The following is a 9,889-nucleotide window of genomic DNA, read 5'->3' as shown; positions in this document are numbered from 1 at the left end:
ATCCCGGCCAGCAGTCGGGCAAAGGCGGGGTACACCCTGGACAGGTCACCAATCCATCGCAGGGCTAACACATAGACGAACAACCACACACACGCACGCACACGCACACGCACTCCTATGGGCAATTTAGAGACACCAATCAACCTAAGCTGCATGTCTTTGGACTGTGGGAGGAAGCCGGAGTACCCGGAGAGAACTCACGCAAGCACGGAGAGAACATGCAAAGTCCACACAGAAAGGTCCCAGGCGGGGCCCGAACCCGGAACCTTCTCGCTGTGAGGCAACAGCGCTAACCACTGTGCCACCGTGCTGCCCCTTTTTAAATGCACAGTGTAGTGGTATTGTCCGGCCTCTACAAATACAGAGAGCAGTTAGCTGCAGTTTGTAGGAGACAGCTCAAGCCCAGTAACTCACAGATCAGTTCTCTGTCACAACAGTCACAACAAGTTACCGGACAAGGTTCAAGTACAAAAATACTAGATTTAGATCTATAGGTTTAATGACGCCTTATGAAAACATGAAGTTTGAGTTTCTTGAAAACATATTTGTTCTTCTTTGCAGAGGAATTTATTTTCTCTTAAGACGCTTTGTGCGCCTGTCCAGGTTTTGCTTGTTCTGCTAGAGGGTGACTTTGCACCGCACTTGAATTTACTGCTTATAAAACAAGATAAAAAATACACAGCAGTTGATCAACATTGTTATGCTAGGTCTGATTCACTTCCCATCAAATTTGTAGAGATAAATGTAGAACATGGTGTCTTCTCTCCAAACATCTTATGCTTGTAACCACTTGTGCTCACCTGCATCCTCTTGACAATGTTGACTTCACAGCTTATGAGGGCCTTGATGTTGGGTCATTAAATACCCTTTCTGCCAATTATTTAGGCTCTTTTAGCTCACAGTTTGGAGCCATAAATATTGGCTTCGTCTCACCCATGGAGATAGAGCAGCATAGATTTGTTCATGATCCCCTTATTTCCCCATTACTATCATTTGAATAACATAAAATGGGCTGTAATTTGACCAGTGTGATTTAGGCTGGTGCTCACATAAACGTATTACTATGTACTCTTCTCTCACAGACACTGTATAGCATATGGTATTACATAGCTACTGATCTTGTAAATGAACAAGAAGCATATTAGCAAACAGAGCATGTTCCATGCGTGTGTGTATATGTTGAAGCTTAAAGAATATAACTTTGTTGTCTTAAGCTTTACCTATATGTGTTCATGTCAAAACGATGATTTCTTTTTGTAACAAAACAATGCAGATACAAGACATTTACAGAAGAATGTAGGGAAGTTTTACAAAAAAAAAAAGATGATGATTACATGTAGCCTACAGTTATGATCATTTATTGTTAAAATTTGTTATTTGCAATAATACAACTTTCACCTTGTTTCAGGAATTGCATACACAGGCAATAAAGCTGATTTGGGCAAAATGACATTTAATACCATGTCTTCACCATGACATAGAGGCGCAATGTGTATGACCTTCACTTAAGGTAAACATACAGTTAGATGTAAAACATGCTCCTAATGAAATGGCGTGCGGTATAATGAGTGAGTTTCAGTAACGTGCGGTGAGGTTGACAGCTGGTGAGGCACTAACTCTTTTACAGTCAGATATACAAATACAAACTGTCTGTTAACAGACAATACGTTATGTTTTATATCTCATATCAGCATTCTTCACACAAACGTGACCCATATTTAATTTGTGGTTAAAATTTATTCCAGTTGAGCTTATTTCTAACTAGAAATAATAAAAGTTTATGGTCTTACCTTTACTTGTACACGAAATCCATTTGTCAGCTGGTATGTATTACAAACCCTTTTACCGTTCGAATCCAATATTAAAACAAATGTTTTCAATAAAGAAGATCCTTCTGGACAAAAATGTCCAGACTGTCAAAAATGTTTTGATTGAAAGTCCAGATTTGCGAATTTTCTCAGCTTGGAAATGTAATCTTCCATTTTGATAAGGCGGATTGTAAAGGAAATATAAACAAGCACGAAGAAGATTGTAGGTAGCGCAAGAATCTGTGGGCTCACTAGCGCCCTCTGCCTTGAGGCAGGCGTTGCGACATATAGACGGACAGCGACACACTATTTGCATTGCATACAGTTTGTGAGGATTACACGATCCACCGAGAGGCACAGCAAAGTGCTGCCTCATCGCGCATCTCCTCCATGTATTTGAACCAGACATACAGGAATTCTGCTATTCTTTATTGAAAAAAATTCTTTAGGGCCCTACAACACACCCCAGCCGACAAATATTAACATTTATTATATTTTATGGTTAACTTTTTTTTTTCTTTTCAAGATTGACAGGGAGGCTTTGCCTCACCTGCCTCCCCTGACCGCACGTCACTCGTGAGTTTGGTGTCACCTCACACCAACTCTAGCAAGAAACAAACTTCTTGTAACTTGCAGTATATGCCTGCACCAAAATACTTCATTCATCAAACAACCTTTCCTGCAGTGAACAACTGGTGGCCCAAATGACTCAAGGAGCTTAGAAACAAACACAAATACACATTTCCCATTGAAAGAGTTGTGGTTGTCTGCTGGGTTTTTGTTATTGTTTGTGACTAAATGATTCACAGTGACTAATGTGTGCAGTGTCAAATCCAGTGTATTGATTGCCGATGGATTAATTGAAGATGACATTGTGTCTTTGGTGAGGCTACCATTGTGGAAGTTCACCATTTATTAACACAACATTGACCTGAGGCGATGAAGTAATCTGTTTTTTGCACTCTAAATGCAGACTGTGTGTTAAATCTGTTTAAATAAAAACAAGGCGGGGGAGAAAACAGCACCCATATTCTACTGTGGCTAGATTGACATACAGATAAAGGCGATACAGTAATACAATGATGGCATGACAATCTTTCCACGCATTTTATGGTGACAAATAATCAAAAATCCTTTTATCGATGACACATCAAGGAGCATTTAGTTTATGCTTCAGTTAATCCTATTGACTGTTTCGCAATTTCTCTTTCTCTTACTTGTTTCACTGTGCTATATTTGTCTCATAAATAACTGAATATTTTGGCATGACAAATTGCTATGCAGGCACAATCCTATTAAGAGATACGGTGTTGTGCTCCCTGCCAGTGACATTTTGTTTGGGTGTTGCATTAGAGACTCTGACTACTGTACTGTCACTAATGGATAATAAGAGTATTTTGTATTTTTAGACATTTCTTTCAGCACACCACTATTTTTCATTATACTTTAACAATCCAGACTGAAGAATTTTGTTGCTCTAATGTGCCTCAAAATCCCTTTCATCAATCAGTCAATTAATTAATTAATCCTTGTTTATTCAACAAAATACACAGCTGAATCAGAGACCCAGCTATACTGAATGAAGGGTTTTAATACATGATTCTGAATAGTCAGGAACTGTAAAGATGATTTGACAGGAAGTGTTTAACATTTTGTGTCAAATAATTTAAATGTGTTCGTTATGTAAATAACCATTTAGGCCTGCTCATCGACAACCACTCTCTTGGCACTAGTCGGACCCTGTCAGCAGCTTTCCAGTTGATTCATCATGTTGAATCGGTGGCGTCAATGAGAGAGACTATGCTGATTGGCTGTCCAGCTTAGCAAATCAGTGCATGTGAAGAGAAAGGTTCGGGAAAGCCCCTTGAGCCTGTTGCTGTAGTATCCATGATTTCACCCATTTAGCATTTAGTGCAAGTTCTCCTTATTTTTCACCTCTGTGACTTCTTTTGTTCTTCTACAACCAAAAGGACTGAAAACACCAGTGCCATTTGCAACTTCCTATCAGACGTAATCTTGAGTATAAGAAGCTACAGCATAAACCATCTGTGGCAAATGAGAGCTGCTTTGTCTATAGTTTGTAAATCAGTCTTACAGTATGTCTTGGCTTTCCCTTTTTGAATGACAAGCACAGACTACTCCCACCTGCTGGTAGTGAGACTTTATTCCTCTCCTGCAGATGCAGAACATATGTACGTGCTAGTTGGCCATTGGCTATAGTTGTTGCGGTTGGTTCACGTGCCACTTTTTGGTCCAGATGAAGGCGTTGGCCCTTGTTCTTTGATGTTGCCTTGGCATGTCTCTGCTCTCGGTCAGTGCCATTAGATAAAGAAGTAATTTAATGACAGATCAGGAAAATGATTGTCTAAGCTGCTACAACGTTGCAATGTTGAGTCTGTAATCTCATTTGGGAATTAACAAACTGATCTTTTTTTCAGTATTCTCTGTTCATTGTAAGGTCCTATGGTCAGGGAACGTGCCATTTCTATACCAGACAGTGATGCTCAGTGGCTAAAAAACATTTGGTGAATAAAATGTTTACCCTTTGGTGGCCTGTTAGTGACATACTGTAAATCAGCCTGGCATTAATTAAAATGATGTAAAAGTTATGTCATAACTGTGAAAGAGCAGTTGGTTTTCATATTGCATTTGTCAGTTAAGGCCTGTTTCAAAGTCTGCATTTGGTCTGAAAAATGAAAAAAATCTGGGGTGTGGGGTTGTCAACAACTGAGCTTACTAGACCTCAGACACTAGCTCCACATCTCTGCCTGAGGCTAGTGAACCAACGGGCAGCAATCTAGTTGCATTGTGGGTAATGTAGGTACAGGGATTTGACAAGTAAGGATAATATAAAGAATAAAATTGTGATATTTCTGGATCTGCTGCATCAGTTTTGATACTTTTTCCTTTAAGCTGTTCATTGCAAATCCTGCAGTGTTATCAGTGTTCAGTTTATTGAATGTATAGAAGTGTAGTGTTGAATTGGTGGAGCAGTCCTTTAAATACAAATACTGTGATGTGCTCTGGGCCTAAAAGGTGACATATGCAGACCAGAAATTACATGGAGAAGCACTTCATCCTTAACTGCAATTAAAGAAAGAAATAAAAAACATGGCATAACATAAACATAAGTCCCATTTTTGTATAAATGGAACTAATACATTTCTGCCACCAAAACATAACTTGGTTTTCAGACCTTGTCCTCTTCTTTTTTCAAATAAAATATTAACATTGTTTCCTACAGATATGACCCAGGGGTGTGGTAATGCGGTTGTAAATAGAAGGGGGAAAAGCACATTACAAACTCTAAAAACGACATCAACCCCGTTTGCCACCTGCATTTCACTTCAGCTCCCTACCTCACATTATACCCGTCACAGAAAGTGGAAGGATGCAGCTGCAGGTGGCTTTGAAGCTGTTGTGGGTAGAAATAAGCAGCCTGACAGCTTGAAATCCACCCTTGTTGTCTTTATTATGGCGAATCTGGTCTTTTAGAACTTTTTCTTTTTTTTGACGTTTTGGGCTTGTGTCTCACACCTGTTTTGACTTGGACCCTTCTTTTATAAAGAGTATAAAAATCAGTGGTTTTAATTATGGATTATTTTGTCTTTGCTAAAATATCCACAATTTTAGGCATTTTTTCCATTAAACTGCATATATATTTCTCAACAATAAAAGGATTTAGTGCTATTACTACTTGTTCTTCAGAGTTAAAAACAGGCTTTATACTGTATATCTGAACTTCCTTAAGTCTATAAATCACACATTATTTTCACATATCAAAAGGCTTGTGGATCTCTGATTCAGACTTTATTAGCAGTGGTTTTACTCTTAGCTACAGCCTTGATGTACAGTAAATATGATTTAGTCGAGCCATGTTGCCTTTACTGAGCATCAACCTTCTCCCCACTTTGACAGGCAGTGTCTCTGCCTGGGTCACATGCAGGAGAAGGCAGCGGGTCCTGGAGAGCATTACCGGGTTTTCAGTGACATGAATTATGATAAATTATCAGTCAATAATTCAACACATGTGTCAGATAGAGTATATTTACAGGACCACCTGGTGTTGCCTGAATAGCGGCTGCACTATAGGGAGTAAATAAATAATACAGCTTTTTTGCCCTGCTCTTTAATACCATTAAATATTCAGCTATTTGGATGATCAAATTTGCTGCTAAATTACAGTTTCCCTGTTGATAGGACTGGGAGGAGAGGTGGCCAATGGGTACTGCAGCGGGAACCCAGCCAGAGAAACAACACAGCCATACACACACACACACACACACCATCAGAGCTGATACAGAGAGAAGCACACAAATACATACGCACACAGACACACAAAAATACATAAACACACACAGCCCCAGGTGGCACACGCTGGCATACACTGCCTTACCTGATGATGCTGTATGCATCAATGAGCGCATCCAAAATAATGCAATGTTTACCCGAACAGGGCTGCTTAGAGTTCAGCTCCTGTCTGAATATTTCACATAGAAAGAGAGGATTATTTGATAAATAATATATGGATAAATACATGCCCAGCCATCCTGTGTTTCCCTGTCATACAATAGCTTATAATACAATGCTGTGAAAGCTTCATTTTCTCAGGATCTGGCCTTTGACAGACTGGTGCAGTTATTAGTATTAACCGCTGTTAGAATCATCAGCAAGAAAAAAAAACATTGGCATTCCTAACTATGATATGAGAATTGGTAAGCAAAATGAGAAATGAAGCAATTAGAGAGGTTCACATACATTATTTAGCTCTCATTAGCTTCCTGTGACACTGTAGGCTCCACACCAATAAAAAGTGTTGGCCAGGCTCAGGCAATTAGTAAAATTAGTGGCACAGGATTTGGCGTTGATTCAGGCCACATGGCTCAGAAGATACCAGACTGGTGTCAGTCATGTAATTTATAACTTTGCACATGAAATAATAGGTTTGAAAAATCACTGGGGCTACCAGTGTGTCAACCTGTATTATTCAGGCAACGAAGGTTGTCCCTTGGACACGGGGAACAGCAGCAGCTTCCTCCGATTTTAGGGGAGTGCATGGTGCAGTCGGCCATTTTGTGTCTCTCTGAGAAAACGGGACAGAGGTCCAAGCGGATGGTAATTAGCAGTCTGGGTTGTGTTTGTTTTCATTTTGTGCGTGTTTGTGCTGATAAAGTTTGACTTGCCAAAAATCCCAGTCCCGTGCTGGATTCTGCTCAAGCTGTTCCCCAGCATCCTTCAGGAACGATGGGAAATCTTGTACACTGCCACTGGTCACAGCACAAACAGACGGTGGTAATCAGTGATTAGTGGACATGTTACAGTATACAGAGATAAGCCCACACCCCAGCCCTTCAATCTGAATCAATAGCAGCACATGAAATACATAAATGCTCATGTTTGGTGGTAGATATTCTATGATTAACCTGCAAAATAAGCAGTAAGGGTTTGTAGAAATCTATTTATGTGACTTAGATTGTTTAAGGAACAATGAAAAAGATGAATAATTACATTTTTGTTTCTTTGCTCAGAAAACAGACTGATGCATTTTATCCATGTTGTTAAAACAGGCAATTTTAAAACACAGTTTTGATCCCTTGAGGTTTAGCTTAAGGTCTGTGGCCAGCAGCTTCAAATAACTGTAGGTTCACATCCAACACCAGAGCAGAGCTAAATAGCGTTTGCAGCCTCTTTTTCATTACAGGGGAAAAAAAAGGAAGGCAGAGAACAAGTAAACCAAATAAACAGGTGTTGTGTACTTTAGAAAAAGCTAATGCTAACGTGTTCTGGAATAGAGAGGCATAATTATACTGTGCTGGATTATGGAAAACATTGTGCATGTTAATTACACCAGGTATGCTCATTGATTTTCTGTTATAATACTTAAATGTGTCATTAATAATTCATTTTCCTGCCAGCCCGTTCCATTTTTCACACACCTGTGTTGTTGATGTGAATGACGCTGTGTCATTGCTGATGATGGCTATGTTGTTCATCATGGGAAGTCATTTCCATGGTGACACCTACTTATTTGTCTTTTATGAGCCACTGACAATGTCCATATTGTAAGGAACGACTCTCTACCCACAGACTGACCGAGAGCTGCTTCTGTTTTCTCTTTTCCCTTTGCTCTTTGCTGTGCAGCTACAGCTTTCAGCTAGTTGTTGCTAATGAGAGCGAGACTTCACCAAGAAGGTCAGAGTAGCTGGCCTAATTTACTACCACTAAACCTGACAAATAAGCTTTTGCCCATTCTTGTAGCTCTTTCGTAAAAAGTACGAATGAAGCAGTCGATCTCCCTGAGCTGCTGCTTCAACAGCTCGGCCTGTGGACCTGGTCGATTTCCTACTCTAAGCTTGACATTTGATGAGGACTAATTCCCTTGTTCTCATCATTTCTCTTGTGTAATTTTAAAGAACCATATCTTTCAAAGAGCGCGTCTGTCAAACAATTGTAGAGAGACAAGCACGACAAGCAAACAAACCTAGAAACAACAGCAGCCACGGGCGCAATCAAGTTTGTTGAATTTCCACACCTGTGAGCGCTGAATGTGGCAGGGCCGTTTGTGAATTGGATGGAATGCGACATGTTTGTCCAGCATCAACTCGGCAGCATGTTTATCCCCTCGTTTTTCCAGCATTGTTTGTCTTTTCTTTGTGGCGCTGAAATGCTCAAATTGCATTTCTCAGATGTTGGTTCCCTAGAGGTGTGTGCTTGGTGGCAGGTGTCTGCGGGAAAAGTGAAAAGGAAGGCGAGGGGAAGAACGACTGGAAGAAATGTAAAGGAAAAAAAAGACAGGAAGAGAAGAGAGAGTGCGAGCAAGAGCGATCTCCCACTCATTCTCTGATGTGGAGTTGAATTTATGCCGAAATGCCATATATGCTCTTTAGCAATGTAAATACATGCTGATGAACTTGGATCTTGCAACAATGTGGCACATGTATCTTATATTGCTGCAACTTTTTCACATATAATTATTTGGCAAAAGATGATAAACTAGTCAGAACTCCTGTGAACAACATCCAAGTTTTGGAAGTTTACAACAAACATGTTTTTTATTTATGTATTTATTTATTTCTCCCTGAGGTGCCACAGAGTCCTGCTAAAAAGCATGAAACCTAGAGCTGTTTACCGGCAATAATAATTCACTCTCCCTTATTTTATTTTCAGATCAATTAACTAACCTTGAGATGAGCTTCACTGGTATGTGCTCTCCAGTACAGCTGACTCCCCCCTCCAATACAAAGAGGGGTTTTCTCCAGTCTGAATAGCATATAATAGACATTGAACTGTAAATTTGAATTGAAAGCTCGGGTCATTGTGCCTCATTGACTTTCGACCACAAAAACCAAATGATGTCTTAGTTGAGAGAAATATATCAAAGGATATCAACAATTACGAGTCATAAACATGCCTGGAGACGTGCCTGGCGGGCGTATAGCAGCGGGAATTAGCATGTTGAGCTGATAAATATGCATGTAAAGACGCTCCCAGGGGAATAACATGCGTGTGATTGATAGCTATGGAATTGAAGGATGTGTAAATTCCTTTTATTCTGGGGGTTGTGCTGTTGTACCGCAGAAATACATAGCACTTGTTAAAAGTTTTACCAACTTTATAATCCTTAATGCCACATCTGTTTGCTGTCTTTATAGCGCCTGTAAAACGTCATTAAATTATTACCACCAGCTGGCCTCATTGCACAATAACCTCACTTATCTGTTATTCTCTGGGAATAGTTTTGATTTATAGACCCTCTTAGAATAAATGATATTTTATACATATGTATATATAAATAAACAAGGGGAAATGTGTTCTCTTAAATAATTCATGAGTTGTACTTTGAATAAGTTACTTAGTTTATTTTTTCCAGCAAGTATAAAAGAGTTATTTGAAGCAGATTGAAAGACGTCTGATTCCACTTTGGACAGCGGAGCAGGTTTGTCTGAGGGGAACCAACCCAAAATATTTTACACATTTCAGAGGTTTTCAAATGAACTTCAAAAGCTTTCTAGATTTTGTTTTGAAAAATGTTACTCACACAATTATTAGATCAAACTACAAGATTTTACAACTGAACATGC

The sequence above is a fragment of the Monopterus albus genome, unplaced genomic scaffold (genome assembly GCF_001952655.1).
Source record: "Monopterus albus unplaced genomic scaffold, M_albus_1.0 scaffold101.1, whole genome shotgun sequence".
NCBI classification, from domain to species: Eukaryota; Metazoa; Chordata; class Actinopteri; order Synbranchiformes; family Synbranchidae; genus Monopterus; species Monopterus albus.
This window is presented reverse-complemented; position numbering follows the sequence as displayed.